The sequence below is a fragment of the Rhinolophus hipposideros genome (assembly GCF_964194185.1).
Source record: "Rhinolophus hipposideros genome assembly, chromosome: 15".
Taxonomy (NCBI): Eukaryota; Metazoa; Chordata; class Mammalia; order Chiroptera; family Rhinolophidae; genus Rhinolophus; species Rhinolophus hipposideros.
The window spans coordinates 4,142,839-4,157,822 of record NC_138061.1 but is presented as its reverse complement, the minus strand read 5'-3'; the positions used below and the strand labels follow the sequence as shown (position 1 = coordinate 4,157,822).

The 14,984-nt window shown below is 47.4% G+C and overlaps 1 protein-coding gene across 2 annotated transcripts in view; it reads left to right on the top strand.

Moving 5' to 3' along the window:
- The window catches only part of DOCK1 (dedicator of cytokinesis 1), a 453,094-nt gene that overhangs the window by 342,186 nt on the left and 95,924 nt on the right, over window positions 1-14,984 (top strand). The gene's annotated exons all lie outside the window — the stretch shown is intronic.

Sequence of the window (14,984 nt, the reverse complement as noted above, 5' to 3'; positions counted from 1 at the left end):
CCACACCATGTGGCCGTGGGGTGGGGAGAAGGACGGACAGTAACTTGGCTTGTTAACATGCGTTGTGCCTCCTGGCTGGGTAGCCTGGGCAAGTGTGGGCTGGGTGAATCCTTCGTGCCCCACCTGAACGTTGCAGAGGGTGGTGAGAAACACGTGAGCACCTGAACCCCACAGAGTTGCTTGATCAACGTCAGCTGTCTTTTCCTCGCCTGTGATGAACAAGAGCCTACCTTTCTCCTCCTGTGTGTTTCAGCACCTCCGCTGGTGTCCAGGTGGCCTCAAGGTCAACTGTGAAATCAGCCACCGCACGTGTGAGTCTTGGGCTATCCCTCCAGGTGAGCTCTTGCAGCCGAGGTAGACAGAACCTGTACAGGGGACTGCTGCTCACACAAAGTTGGGGCTGGATTCTGGAAAAGCAGGGACGGGTCCTTGGGCTGTCCGCAGCTTAGCTGTGGATTATCATGGGATCAAAACCAGCAGGAAAACAAAGGTGTTCTCAAGGCCGTGAGGAGCAGTGTGATGTGGGCGCTGGCTCAGATGAGGCCACTGGGGAAAGAGAATCCTAAAGAACTTCTGGCACCTTCCACCCTGGACCGAAAATGACGAAAAGATAGGCTGAGCGGAAATCAGCCATCACAAATCCAGTTGACAGCCTAGCACCAGCCACGTCTCCTGGGAAACATGAAGTGGCCTTAACTGCCATCTGCCTGTCTCCTCATGCTTGCCATTACTCAGGCATCCATTAAAGTAGCATAGCAATATTAGAATTCAGAGACAACTGGAGAGTTGATTTCCTAAGAGGCACCTTGAGAAGACAGTCTGCTGTTTGGCCTCCACTGAAGTTCCAGGGCAGACTGGGGACTCATGCGTGTGTCACCTCATGGGCAGCGTCCTCTGGAAGCGCATTTTGCAGATGTGGCGGCTGAAGATTAGGTCAAGGCCAAGTCACCCTCTGTAAGGGGAGGAGCTGCCCTGTTGGGAATGACAAAGGGCAGGTGTAGGGTTTTTTTCGTAGATACTGTTAGTTGTTCATCCTTAAATCTGGGTATAAGGTAGCTTTTTTCTACCACTTGGCCACCAGGTTAAAAGGAAGGAATCAGGTCAAAGTCTGCCATACACAGACGTTTATTAGCAAACCCTTTCTCACCAGCAGGCACAATCAATGCACACAGGCTGTTCTGAGGTTTCATGAAGCCCCACTCCTGTGTCATTTGGGCGCTGAGAAACTCTGCTCCAGGCAGGTTTCGTTTAGCTCCTTGGTCATCATCATGCAGCCAGAGTCATGCAAACCAGTGGCACCAGAACATAGGGTCAAGCTTTGGGCCTCGTCGCGCAGGTTCCCCAGATCCATATGCCCTATTCCCGCATGAGCAGGGAGAGTCCCTAAACTATTTTAACTCATCCATGTATTTCCACTATAATCCATCCATGGATTTCCACTAGGAGAGCCCATTTCTATCGTCCATTACGCTCATTAAGAAGGTACAAGTTTCACAATAGAAAAGAATGTCTAAGAATTATTATTTTCACATTTCTGCTTTTGATCACGATAAGGCTAGCCATAGCATTTGCCCAAGAAGTCTTGTGGAAAGTGGTTTTCTGATTAAAGGAGGCAACCAACTGACTGATTAGAGTTGAATTACCTGAGAGTATTTGAGACCTCCTAACACTTGTAGGGCACAGACTATGTTCCAGCAGCTGTTGTCGGCACTGTAACCATTTCAGCTCATTGAATCTTCACCACTGCGCAGGTCGGTGTACCTTACATACCCATTTCGTAGATGAGCAAACAGGAAACCAGCTCGGGGTTTACACAGCTGGTCAGTGGTGGAGCCTGGACTTCCTCTCCGGCTATTTATCGCTGGAGCCCCTGATATAACGAGCAAGCTAATCTGCCTCTCAACACCAACCAGGGCTTTTGTTGGGAATGAAGGTCAGGGCTGCTTGGTGGATGTGGTCAAGGCTATCAAGATGCGGTCTGTTTTGTCCAGAAAAGACCAAGTAAGATCAAATGGCCTTAAAAGTATAGGGAACAGATTTTAACTAGAAAGTAGGGAAGGATTAATTAGAGATGGTAATGGATACTGTTCTTAGAGATAGGAGCAGATAATTATGTATTTCCTCCTTGAATATCATTTGATAAGATAATAGAAAGGTCCATGTTGTCGCAAACACAGATGGATCTTGAGATTATCATGCTAAGTGAAGTAAGTCAGACAGAAAAAGTTGAGAACCCTATGACATCACTCATATATGGGATATAAAACTGAAAGCAACAAAGGAACATGACAAACAAATAAAGAAAAACTCATAGACACAGACAACAGTTTAGTGGTTACCAGAGGGTGAGGGGAGAGGAGTGTGGTAGAAGAAAGAAAAGGGGATCCAATATATGGTGATGGAAGGAGCACTGACTCTGGCTGGTGAACACACAATGGGATTTATAGACGATGGATTATAGAAATGTACACCTGAAACCTATGCAATTTTACTAAGCAATGTCACCCCCATAAATTTAATAAATTTAATTTCAAAACAAAACAAAATAATAGATAGGCCCTATTTTCAGCTTTGTGGGCCAGACCTTCCCTTCACAGTATGTAAATGAATGTGCATGGATGTGTGCCAATAAGACTTTATTGGCACAGAAGCAGGCAGAGGGCCAGACTGGGTCCACAGGCTGTAGTTTGCCGACCTCTGAGATGCTGTGCAACCTTGAATCTAATACCATCCAATGTCACATGTCTCACATGATTACTTGACTTAATTTGGAGGACCACCCCATTCTCAGTACAAAGAAAGCTGTCTCTCGTTAGTGGGGATCAGAGGAATTATGTAAGTATGAGTGCCTGCTGACGTGCACTTTATGTTCGGTATGGGGAAGACAGTCACCGTTCAGCTCCTGAGCTCTTGTGGTCTGGGTTGTTACACTGTGCCCGGCGAACAAGTGATGGACTCAGACATCACGGGCTTAGGACAAGGCTATGCCAGTTAATAAAGTGTCACTCAGTGGATCGCAGACAAGCGGCATCCTGAAAGCCACGTCATTCTCACAAGACCTGCTACCGTCGGTGTTTCTAGCTTTAGCTTCCAACCTCCCCTTTACTAAACAGAGTTTTTCATCTCATCGCAAATGCTCAGAACATCACAGGCGCCAGCAAAGGGAAGAATCTGTGACGAGAGCCTCCCTCCCCGGGGTTCGTCTCAGACTGCAGGAGAATGGGAGCGGGGCCCAGAGACACCAGTTCGGCCTCGAGGTTTGTGGCTCAAGTGATCAGTGAGGGTCCCAAGGACCCTCCTCCTTATCTGCCGCCTCTGCTAGCGTGTGGGTGGAACTGTGTCTGACTAGGAGGCATTACACTCCCGGGACTTCTTTACATTGCATGGAAAAAATGGATCTTGCTGATGTAATTAAGGTTAATAATTAGTTGACCTTAAGATAGGGAAATTGGGTGGGTGGATCTCATGTAATCACAGCAGCCCTTTCAGAGGAGAGAGTTTTCGCTGGCTCGAAGCAGAAGAAGGAAGCAAGAGATTTGAAGCCTGAGGACTTGACAGGCAGGCTGCTGCTGATTAAAAGACGGAGGGGCCAGGTGAGAAGGAATGCAGGCAGCCCCTAGGAGCAGAGTGAGGGCCCCAGCTGATGGCACGGAAATGGGGACCTCAAACTTACATCCGCAAGGAATTGGCTTCTGCCTACAACCTGGATGGCCTGGGAGATGGGAGCCTCCATGTCAGTACCCAAGCTGGCCCACACCTGGCCTGAGCCTTTTGTGTTCTTATGCAGAAGACCCCACTGAGCCTGCAGGGAGTTCTGACCGATAGAACTGTGAGATGATCAGGGAACGGTGAGCGAATCCGTGGCCACTACATTTGTGGTCATTTGTTATGCACCAACAGAAAACCTACCAAGACGGTGGCCCTCCCCAGAATAGCAGCCTTCCTGTGATATCTGCCAAGCCAGGAGCTCGCAGCTCTGGGCTGGTGCCCTGTCTCTGCGGGACCATTGGGAGCCTGAGCTCAGCCCTCCCCAGGCCACCCCTTTGCATCTTGGCAAGGTAAAACCTGCCATGACAGTCTTTGGCACTGTCTGAGCTCCTCTCCGTGGACAAAGATGGTTGAAGCAAGTTCCAGACACTCAACAGTTGATGATAATCTGAGCCAAAATAAAACAAAAGAGTTGGAAGCTCTCCATGACACGCTTTCGCTTTTCCTAAGAACTTTCATGGACACGAATCTCCTAATTTCGCCTTTGCCCACTACAAGCTGAAGAGGTGCTTTGGAGGCCTCTTTTGAAACAAATAGCAAAGAAGAGGACAGAGGCCTTCATGCTTTGTATCTTTATCATCCTCCCAACAGTGGCTCTCAGTTATTGAACAGCTTGTGTGACCCAGGCCTTTATCAACACCGTCTCCTCTAATTCCCCTATCACAGACCTCAGTAAGGAAACCTGATGTCAGAGGTGTTCATTCACTTGCCGAAGGCTGCACAACCCATAGTCACGGAGCATGATTTAGGCACAGATCTCAAGGCTCCTGCTCTCTCCACTTCTCTGCCTGCTGCGCATATCCCCCCGGTCCTCCTTGAGGGGTACAGCACGTACACAGACCCACAGACACAGTGAGAGGGAACTAAACGAGTGGTGAGCAGAAGTCGCCAAATAGCAGTGAGCATGGGCAAATGTGGAAGACATCTCCACTGCCAGGTAGCTTCTCCCAGAACATCCTCAAGCCCTTTGGTCCCCGAATGGGCAAAGACCCTGTCCCCGTTTTAAGCCTGTGACCAAGGAGCCGAAAGCAACGGATACCTGTCTGCAAAATGAAGACAGCGCCCTTCAGCGAATCCTGAAAATGACCAGGATAAATCCCAGGCGTACCTGGGATATTCTGAGCCTGAGTTCCTGGGAAGAAGCATTCCCTTTTCTGACTATCCTAGTTTCTCTAAGAAGTGCTACTTTGAACCCTACAGTTGCCCCCAGGCCTTTGAACACATAAGTTTCCTTGGACTCACTAGGTGGATTCCGTGACCCTCTATTTCATTTTCTACAAGATGCCTGCTGGGTGCTGTGGGGATAACACTTCAGCACAGATGGGCCTCAGTGGACTCATAGTAGGTCTGGGCCACGCCACATAGGTGACCACTGTCGTGTCATGTTCAGTGAGAAGTGACCTGCTAGGGCCATAACAGACTCTGAGTGGATGTTGTTGTTGTCATTGTTATTCCTATTTTGTTTATGCTTATTTATTAATGGCCCACCCACTCCCAGAACAGGTCTGAACAATCTGGTTCTTTGGGGAGTAAAAGTCAGAGGTTCTTACTGCGTGTGTGTGTGTGTCATGGAGCTAGTCACACGGATGCTGGTGTGATGGACATCGTGACTCCCACCACTGCAGTTTCTGGAAATGTCCGTTCCCCTTTCCTTCTCAAGGTTTTCTTTTTTATTGTGGTAAAATATATACCACTTAAAATCTGCCATGTTAACCACCTGGACACGTGCAGCTCAGTGGCATTAGTTACGGGCACAGTGTTGTGCAGCCATCGCCACTATTTATTTCTCAAAATGTGCCATCGCCAAACAGAAACTCTTAGCTCCTCCTTCCTTCCCTCCACGCCCAGCCCCATGTGTTTGGAACTGGGAAATCCTCTAGTGACAGTGACCGATCACACACATCTTCCCGGGCGGTCTGTGCCTTTCCCAGGGCTGCGTCACCACTCCCTCCTTGCTTTCTCGGCTGCCCAACCCGCAGAGGCAAAGCACCCCTGCTTGTCCTTGACTCTTGTAGTTCGTAATCACAGGAACAGTGGGAGGACTCCAGGGGGGTCGGGAGGAGCTGGGAAGAAACCTGCCTGATGGACGCTGGGGTGCTGGTGGGAGGGCCCTGGGGAGGCCAGGACCTTGGCTTATTGTCACGACTGGTTATTCTAGAGTCAGGATATGCCCATTCCTTCTCTGCCTTTCTTGCTACAGAGAATTCTCACGTGCAAATATCTGGTGGGCATTCCATAGGTGTCTGTCTTGGGGATTTTTCCCCCTTACCGAACGTACCCCTAAATCCATCAACACGTATTTTTTGATGTTGAAATGGGTGAACCAGGCAGAGTTAGGGAGGAGAGGAAGGAGAAGGAAGTAATAGAATAGAGGGATACGGTGTTTTTATTGATGTTTAAAACCTGACCCAGAAATAAGATTGTCACTTAAGACGTGCTTGGTGCCCTGGAGATGCAGGTGGCAGGAGCCCACCTTCTCTGGTTTCCAAATCACTTTTATCCCAACACTCGTATCTCCACTTCAGGGCTCACAGTGGGATGTTGCCTAAGCTTTGGAGGGGTTTGTATGGTCTTTTTGATCAACAACAGGTGTTGTCTTCTGATGACCAAGGCACGGGAGTGAGCCCTTATCCCCCTCCCGAAATAGGCGAAGAACCCCCAAAATCTGTGTGGGGGACAGATCTGGATTGAATCACAGCTTTGCTGGGATAGCAGAGTTTTCTGCAAAGGGCCAGAAAACTGTATGCCCAACTACTCAGCACTGCTGTTTTAGTGGGAAAGCAGCCACAGAAAATCCCTAAATGACTGAGCGTGGCTGTGTTGTAATAAAACTTTATTTATACACCTCATACCATTAAGAAGGCCACTATCAAAAAACCAAAAACTAACAGGTGTTGCTGAGGACATGGAGAAATTGGAGATATTATGCATTGTTGGTAGAATGTAAAATAGCGCAGCTGCAATAAGAGAGTTTGATATTCCTCAAAAAGTTAAAAACAGAATTACCATGTGACGTAGCAATTCCACTCCTGGGCATACACCCAAAAGAACTGAAAGCCGGGATTTGAAAAGATATTTATACATCTGTGCTTATACCTGCGTTATTGTCAATAGCCAAAAGGTGGAAGCCATCCACGTGTCCACCAGCGGATAAACAAAATGTGATATAGAAACACCTTGGAATATTTATTCAGTCTTAAAAAGGAAGGAAATTCGGACACAGGCTACAACATGGATGAACAGTACACTCAGTGGACTAAGTCAGGACAAGAGGACAGGTACTGTATGATTCCACCCCTGTGAAGTGCCTGGAGTCGTCCAAGCCGTAGAAATACAGAGTGAGATGGTGGTTGCCAGGGGGTGGGGGTGGGGAGAATGGAGAGTTGTTTAATGGGTCAGAGTCTCAGTTTTCCAACATGACAGGAATTCTGTGGCTCGATGGTGGTGATGGGTTGCACAACGGCATCTGGATGTCCTTAATTCCACTGAACTGTAGAGTTGGAAATGGTGGAGATAGTTGATTTGTAAGTTAAGGTGGTGTGGTTAGTGTTCGTAGCCCATTTTACACCAGTGAAGAGTGAGACTGATTGCAGGGTGACACACCCAAAAGCGAGCAGCTCATCGGTGGCTGAGGTACCCTGAGCTGTACCCAGAACTATGGGGCAGATGGGCCCCCGACACTCTGAGTGACCCACAAATTCTGTGTAAGGCGGGCACTTCCGGTTGCCAAGGTGCATTAGAACCAGGTCTCACGAGAGAGTGTTTTAAATCTTTGCTGGAAACCGCCTCAAATGTTAAAGGTCTTAGTCCTGGCCAAAGCGAACTGAGAAACCATAACAATGATACGGTACGAGCCCATCTGACGTGGCAGCGTATCGTATGTGTCCAGCCACATGAGGAAAAGGCAGAACCGTAAAGACAGTAAAGAGAGGTGTGGTTGCCAGGGGCTCAGCAGGGGGGCAGGATGAACAGGAGCAGAGGGGACCTGCAGGGCAGTGAGAGCCCTCCGTGTGACACGTTCATCGTACACTTGTCCAAACCCACTGAGTATCCCACGTCAGCAGTGACCCTGAGTGTAACCTGTGGGCTTTGGGTGATGACGGAGTGCCAGCGTGGGTCATGGTGGCCAGTGCGGCCTCTGGTGGGCGCGAGGATGGCAGGGAGACCGTGCCCGGGTAAGGTCAGAGGGAGCAGGGGGAAATCTCAGTACTTTCACGAAATTTGCTGCATACCTAAAACTAAAGTCTGTTAGTAATAATAATGTGGGAAGGGTACAGGATGGGGAGAGAAACCGTCCTGGGCAGAAGGTGATAGCTATTGACGCTGAGTAAAGGGCACGTGGGTCTCGTGCTGTCTACTGTTGTATGTGTTGGTAATTGTGCTTAATACACTGGAAAACCAACACGGTTGTGGGGATTTACTTGTATGGTGCAACCACACTGATTGGGGTTCCCGAGGAAGGCAGCATGACTTGGTGGCCGGGGGTGGCCGTGGTCTGCGTCTGCTCTGTCCTGTGGGAACGTGAGCTTCTATCCCTTAGAGGTTCCATTTCCTGGTTTGTAAAATACTAGGTAATTCATGCCCCACAAGACTTGTGAGCAGTAAAAACATGAGTTCTGTGCAGTACGAACAGTGCGTGGAACATATAAGATTCCGGAAATGCTTATGACTGAAGCAGCAGAAGCGAGGGGTGGACGTGCGGGAGAAGAACGGTGAGAACCCCGGTCACGTCCCCACCTCTCTCAGGAGTCCTGGCCTCCACCCGCAGGGCTCAGTGGCCACAGTACTGTGTGGGCAGGAATCTGAGTCAGAGTGATTCCTCTGTTTAGCATGAGTCCTACCAGCAGAGCCCGGGGATCTCTGCTCCTGACACCCCTTCCCAGGGAGGGCTCGATTGTAGGCTGGAGCAGACACTGCCAGGGGTTCTCTGGGTTCCCGTGGCCCTCACAGACGGAGCCTGCTTCTACAGTGCTGCCCAGCAGAAGTGTTCCAGAGCATTCTGGATTTTAGCTAAGAGTTCAATAGATATCGAAGCCATATGTCGAAAAGGAAGTGAGGAAATCTTGGGAAAGGGGAACGCCTCTAGTGCCTTAGGGAACAAAGGCCGTAGCAGCTTTTGGCCTTCCTGCTCTTGCCCAGCTCTCCAGCCTCCAGGAGCACCCACAGCCCATCATCCAAAGTGCAGACTCCACACCTGGCCTTTCCAACCTCTCACAGTCTGGGCCCAGCCGCCCTTCCAGCCTCAATCCCCGAAAGTTCTAGTGACATTGACTTTCCCAGTCTTTCCCAAATCAAAAAGCCCTCCCCGCCCCCTGGCCCCACTTTCTGTGTGTTACCCCACCTTTCCTATACCAGACCCTTGAGTAGGAGTCTCTTCTTTGTGCCATGTGGTCCTCATTTCCACCCAAGTTCCCACCATAGCAAGTGGCTGGTCCTGTCTGATCAGCAACTTGACCAAAGAGCCTCTCTGCCAAGTGTGGGATGGGCCGAAGATGGATCGGCTGAAGGCAGACGTTCAGCACCTCTCCTCCCTGTCTAATCAAAGTGACATTCTCTGCATCTCTTATATCACTTCACCTTAGGTTGCTGCTCCTTCCCAGCATCTCAGAATTATGTGGAAATTGTTTTAAGGCCTATTTCCAGCTACTATTCCATGACTCATTGATCTGCAGGGGTAGATTGTAGCTTTTAATTTATTTCCCTTTTTCCTCCCACTTTGGGCAAACCATTTTATTAAAAGATGCATTTTTTTTTCCCCAAAGCGACTCTTGTTTTAATGCCAGAGGTATTTAAATGCCCTCATTGAACTGTACAATCTAATTATGCAACTTAAAGTATGTTTAGGGAAGGGATAATTAAAATAAAAAACAAAAACAAAAACCCAGCTTCACCATTTGAGAAATGGGGCTTAATATCCCACTGGAAGTTCAATGCCATTCTCAGTATCCTTCCCTTTGTAGTAATGAGGCGCCTCGTGGTCCAGTTTTATTGGCAGCAGACACTGGGTAACAGAGGTGCTAGAAACGCCTGAGCCTCCACCACAATAAAGTAATTTTGGTGACTGTAATTGTGCCAGGAACTCCTAATAGTTAAATTGGCTCCTGATTCTGTTCCACTCCCTAAGTTCCCCCTGGACTCAATTAACAGATAATTAGAGAGGACTGCCACATGTATTGCTCTGCACACATTGCTTACAATAGGCAGCTTTTGGGAATGGTCTCCCACGTGGCATTCACGGCCCTTTTTGTGCAAAACAGAGCGGGGATGTGGCCCAAGAGGCCAGGCTGGTGGGGCCTCCTCTGTCAGATGCTTGTAGGTGACGAGCTGGGTGCCTGCTGCGGGTGGAGAAGCCTCCGGGACCACACCACACACAGCCTATCACCTAAAGGTCTGCAGGGTCCAATTCACAGGGCATGCCTTTCCTTTTTACCAAACGCTACGTCACACTTTCTAAAGTGTCAGCAGAGACCATGGTGTTAAAATGACTTTGTGTCATGTGGCAATATCTCCTTCGTACCTTTAATCTCAAAGCTAAAAACAAACAAACAAGAAAACACCCGAAACCCTTAGATTCTAAGTTCAAAGGAGCTTAAATGCCCCATAGTTTAGTACTTTGATTTATTGACTGAAAATATGAGACTCTCGAAAACTTAAGCAACGTTCTGAAGGCCATGTAGCTAAATGATTACATAGACATGGAGAGAGAGAGAGAGAGAAGAAGAGAGGGAGAGAGAGAGAGAGAGAGAAATGATAGCTAGATGAGTGATAGAAAGCATTAAATTAAGGCTAATTGTGTGTGTGTGTCCAACAATTAAACTCCTATTTGACACCGACAGGAATTAGAGTACAGCATTTTGTTTCTCGTGGGAAGCTCCTGAGGTTAAACGTCCAGGTAGAAGAGAAGGAAATCAGGAAACACCTGGTTTGGGGTTTGTTTGTTTTTAATTGTACGAGCTTTGGGGATGAACGCTCTCTCTCTCTTTCTTTCTCTCTCTCTCTCTCTCCCTCTCTCTTTCTCTCTCCCTCCCCCCATGGGAGCCCAATTATTAAAATGGTAGTGTGGCAGGATTGATGAAGATGATGGTCGACAGGAATTGGTTACCAAGAAGAGAGAGGGTGATGAACTTCTTCCCGTGAGGCCATTAAAATCACAAGTTACCGTCACTTGCCTTGAATAGATTGAATGTCTTAGCGGTAGGGCTTTTTGAATATTTTTAGGATGACGTAATTTGCCTGTGGTTCTCTCTACATTATTTATTTCTGTGTTTGGTTTTATCTTCCAGATTTTTAGATCATAAATAAATCCTTTCGTAGATTAAAAATGATTGAAAAGAACTCATTTGAATATCGACTTACCCTTTTGACCATGTGGGACAGCATCCCTGAAGGCATTTAATTCTCACACCATTAGCTCTGGGTTTTGGAAATTGCTTAATTCTCACGGCTGGGAATAAGACGTAACGTGATTGGTTCACGGAGTGATTGATCTTTCCTGAGTCCTTCGCTTTTCCAGCAGGACAGTAGTGGCATGTCCTGCCCCTTGTCCATCACCTGCAAGCATCTCGTTCTCATGTTTTTGCGACGGTATGAGCATCACATGTGACCTCTGTTCACTGTGTCCTGTAGTTTATATACAGTGACGTTGAGTGGAGAGAATACAGCAAAACTCGGATCGCCAAAAGGTGGTTTCTCTCCCTCTCCACTGGAGCAGGCTCAGAGTGTGTGCGTGTGTGTTTGTTTTTATTTTGTCTGGCTGGTGGGAGGTCCTGGATACCACTGATTCTGAGACATCTGTTAGTGTGGTTATCAGCTAATAGTTCCCTAGGCCAGAATATTTCAGAATATGCGTAGTGGCAACAGATTTCTTTCTGTGCTTTGGGGGATTCTGTTATACAAAGAACAAGGTTCCTGCCATCAAGAAACTCACTTCAGAGGGAAGCAAGGAGACTAGTACAGGAGGTCGGCAGGGGCGTGAGGGGAAAGTGCCCAGCCATAAATGCCAAATGCCTAATGAGAAATTTGGTTACCAAGAACCTCAAAAGAGCAGAACCTCACCATGGAAAATCTACTCAAAATGCAAGGACTCTAGGGAGAGCCACGGGCTACTAAACAATTTAGCTCTAGCCTCCATAAGCCCTTCGACTGAGTCAACGTCTGATATTCTGGGCCAGCTCATCCATCCTTCATCTGTCCATCCCTTATTCATCCATATATCCATTCACCTACCCTCCCATCCATCCTCATCCATCTAGCGATCCGTCATCCGTCATCCATCCATCCATCCATCCATCCATCCATCCATCCACCCACCTACCCATCCGTCATCCATCCATCCATCCATCCATCCATCCACTCATTCATTTCTGTGACGAACATCTAGGGAGAATATGTGATGTACCAGATGCTGCCTTGGCATTGCAGGCACGTGGGCGAATAAGCAAAGAGGACCATTTGGGAATAGTCTGGAGAGCTTCTCTGTCCTTGAGCCCAACTCCAACAGCGCACAGCACGGCGTCACCAGGGAGACAGGGGCCAGCCCACTGTCCCTCTCATTGCCTCACAACACAAAGGACTTGATCTTGCGCTGTATCAAGCCAAGTCCAAACCCTTCATTTCAGAATAATAAGGCATCACGCTATCCAGTCACTTGGCTTAGCTTGTGATCATTTTCATATGCTTCTGTGACTGAAAGCAGACTGTTATACAAACGCTGCTAAAGTTCTTTTCCTGTTTATTTTCCCTAGTTTGACATGTATTAAAATCAACTTATGAATGACAGTAGATAATAGTCTTGCCTAAAAGTTAGTCTCTGTTTAGGTTTCGTGTATCCTAGTTAGATAATTGATTTATGTTCAGGTGGACTTGGGGCATTGTTAAGTTGGGTTTTTATTTATTTACTTATTAGTTTCAGGTGTACAAAGCAATGTAATAGACATTTACACCCCTCACAAAGTGATAACCCCCCCAATCTCCTACCCCTCGGACATCGTATGTAGTATGTAGCTGTTACAGTTCCACTGGCTCTGTTCCCTGTGCTGTACTCCACATCCCGTGTCTATATATATATATATATATAAAATTATAGTTGACATTCAGTATTATTCAGCTTCAGAGGAGCTAAGATTTTAATCCCATCATGTGTGGGCCGTCGGATGTGCTCTATCTGTGTCCTGGATCGTTCTGTGGAAGTGAAGCTGCCCTGGGTCCACCAAGCGGGCACGTCACCCCATCTTTGTTTACTGCCCTGATAACAGTTTTTATTTTATCTTCCCTGTAGATTTCCTGGTACAACTCCCATTCTGTGTTTATTTGGTTTTGTGTCCTGGCTTTTCAAAAACTGTACAGTGCGTGTAAATTATAGACTCTTGCAGGCACTGCTCTTGCTGAGCTGTCGGTTCATTAAAAAGTTTGTGCTCGGCCTTCATGTTATTTCTGCATGGTATAGGTTTTTAAAGAGTCATTTTGAGAAATATCTGTATTTAACTGGCTGGAATTCTTCTAGTGCTTAATTAGAAGTAGCCTGTTGCCACTGTTTGGGTGCTGTCTTGAGACAAAATAATTGCCCCGTAATAATAACGCATGTTTTAGTCCACTTGTCATTGTTATCACAGACAGCTAGACAGAGGGTCTTCCTTAAAGCTGATAAGGACCCTAGGGCACTCTAGTGAACAGCCAAGTTCGAGAACTTAATGAACAACGATATGTTGGTAGCACTCTTTCTGTGCTGCGTGAGAGCCCGCCCCTGGAATGACAGCAAGTTCTCCCATTCCGCTCGCACTGAGGGGATCTCTGACTGCTGGATTGAATGCTACCTGAACACAGTCGCCAGGGGTCACGTGGGCAAGGCAGACCATCGCCTCTTTGGCCATGCAGCCTGTCCTTGTGAGACAGGGGATGCCCGTCCAACACTGACAGGCTGAAGAGGGTCTCCAGGGGGTCTATGTACACACGAGGCATGTCCTGAATTCAGCGATTTTTCTCCTGATGCTGTATTCATTTGTCAGGTGCCCTAAGTGCCCTGTGTTCGTCTTTTCTCTTATGTCCCCCAATGAATTATAAAATCCATCCTGTATTTGCAAAATCTGATCGCACACCGTGGTCATGCATGCTGCTGCCCAGCCTGGGCTCTTGGTTAATGAAACTGCCAGGATCCCCATGTCCTCCAATTCATAGTCACTTAAAATACGAATTCTTCCTTTCCGGTTAGATTTAATGTCCCCAGGGAAGAATTCAGACAACGCTGACAGAGCTAGCAAACCCCATCGCAGGCCATTTGTCGCACCTGTTTCAGTCCTGGATCCCACTGCTGGGTTTCTTGAGCTGATGTCACAAGCCCCGTCCTTAGAGCTGTAGCGACATGATGAGGATGAGAGAGGCCGTAGTGACAGCAGGTATGGGATGGCAGGTCGTGGCGGGGTCGTGATGCCGATGACCTGAAGCCCCAGCTGCACGCTCCCTTTCTCCCTCCTCCCATGCTGACTGGCCACCATTAGTGGCTGTGGGACGGCCAGGAACACGGAGCTTTTCCGGCCTCCTTAGCTAAGAAGATCATGTCAGAGAGCACGGTTCCTAGTAGGTAACCTAGATTTCTCTTACGCTCCCTAGCTGCTTCCTGCTGCTTAAATGGAGAAGTGTAATTAAGTTTATTATCTGTGACCTAATGCTAATTCTCTTGCATCCTGCCTTTGTGCAAAGAGAGAGGGGTCATTTCAAAAGAAATATCTAGAGAACTAAGCTGTGTTATATAGTCAGTACTCCCAGCGGTAATAAAACAAATGTACTAAATGAGCAAGCTTGTGAAAGGCCTAGAGCTCTGGAGCCATTTATGACCTTTCAAATGGCATGTTTCATACAGAAAAGGGAAAGTTTAAGGTATCTCAGTGCTTAAAATTGCACATTATCAATGAATCAGTATTCCATCTGAAGTTCGTAGTCAATCACTCTCAGACCTATTAAAGCTCTTAAAGTTTTATTTAAACAAGTAAACAGTGACCCAAATTAGCATTTGGAGTACAGGACAAATGATACTGAAAGAAGTCATACTTCCACGCTGGTGAGTAACAGCGCATTCAAATGCTTAACTTTAAAAAGCCAACTAAGCAAAGACCAATTTCATAATATGACATTAAGATGTTGTGACTTGAGAAAAGGATTTCATTTGTACCTTTTTTAAAATTAGGGTTTTTAATGATACTTTTCATATGTTACTTTCAGAC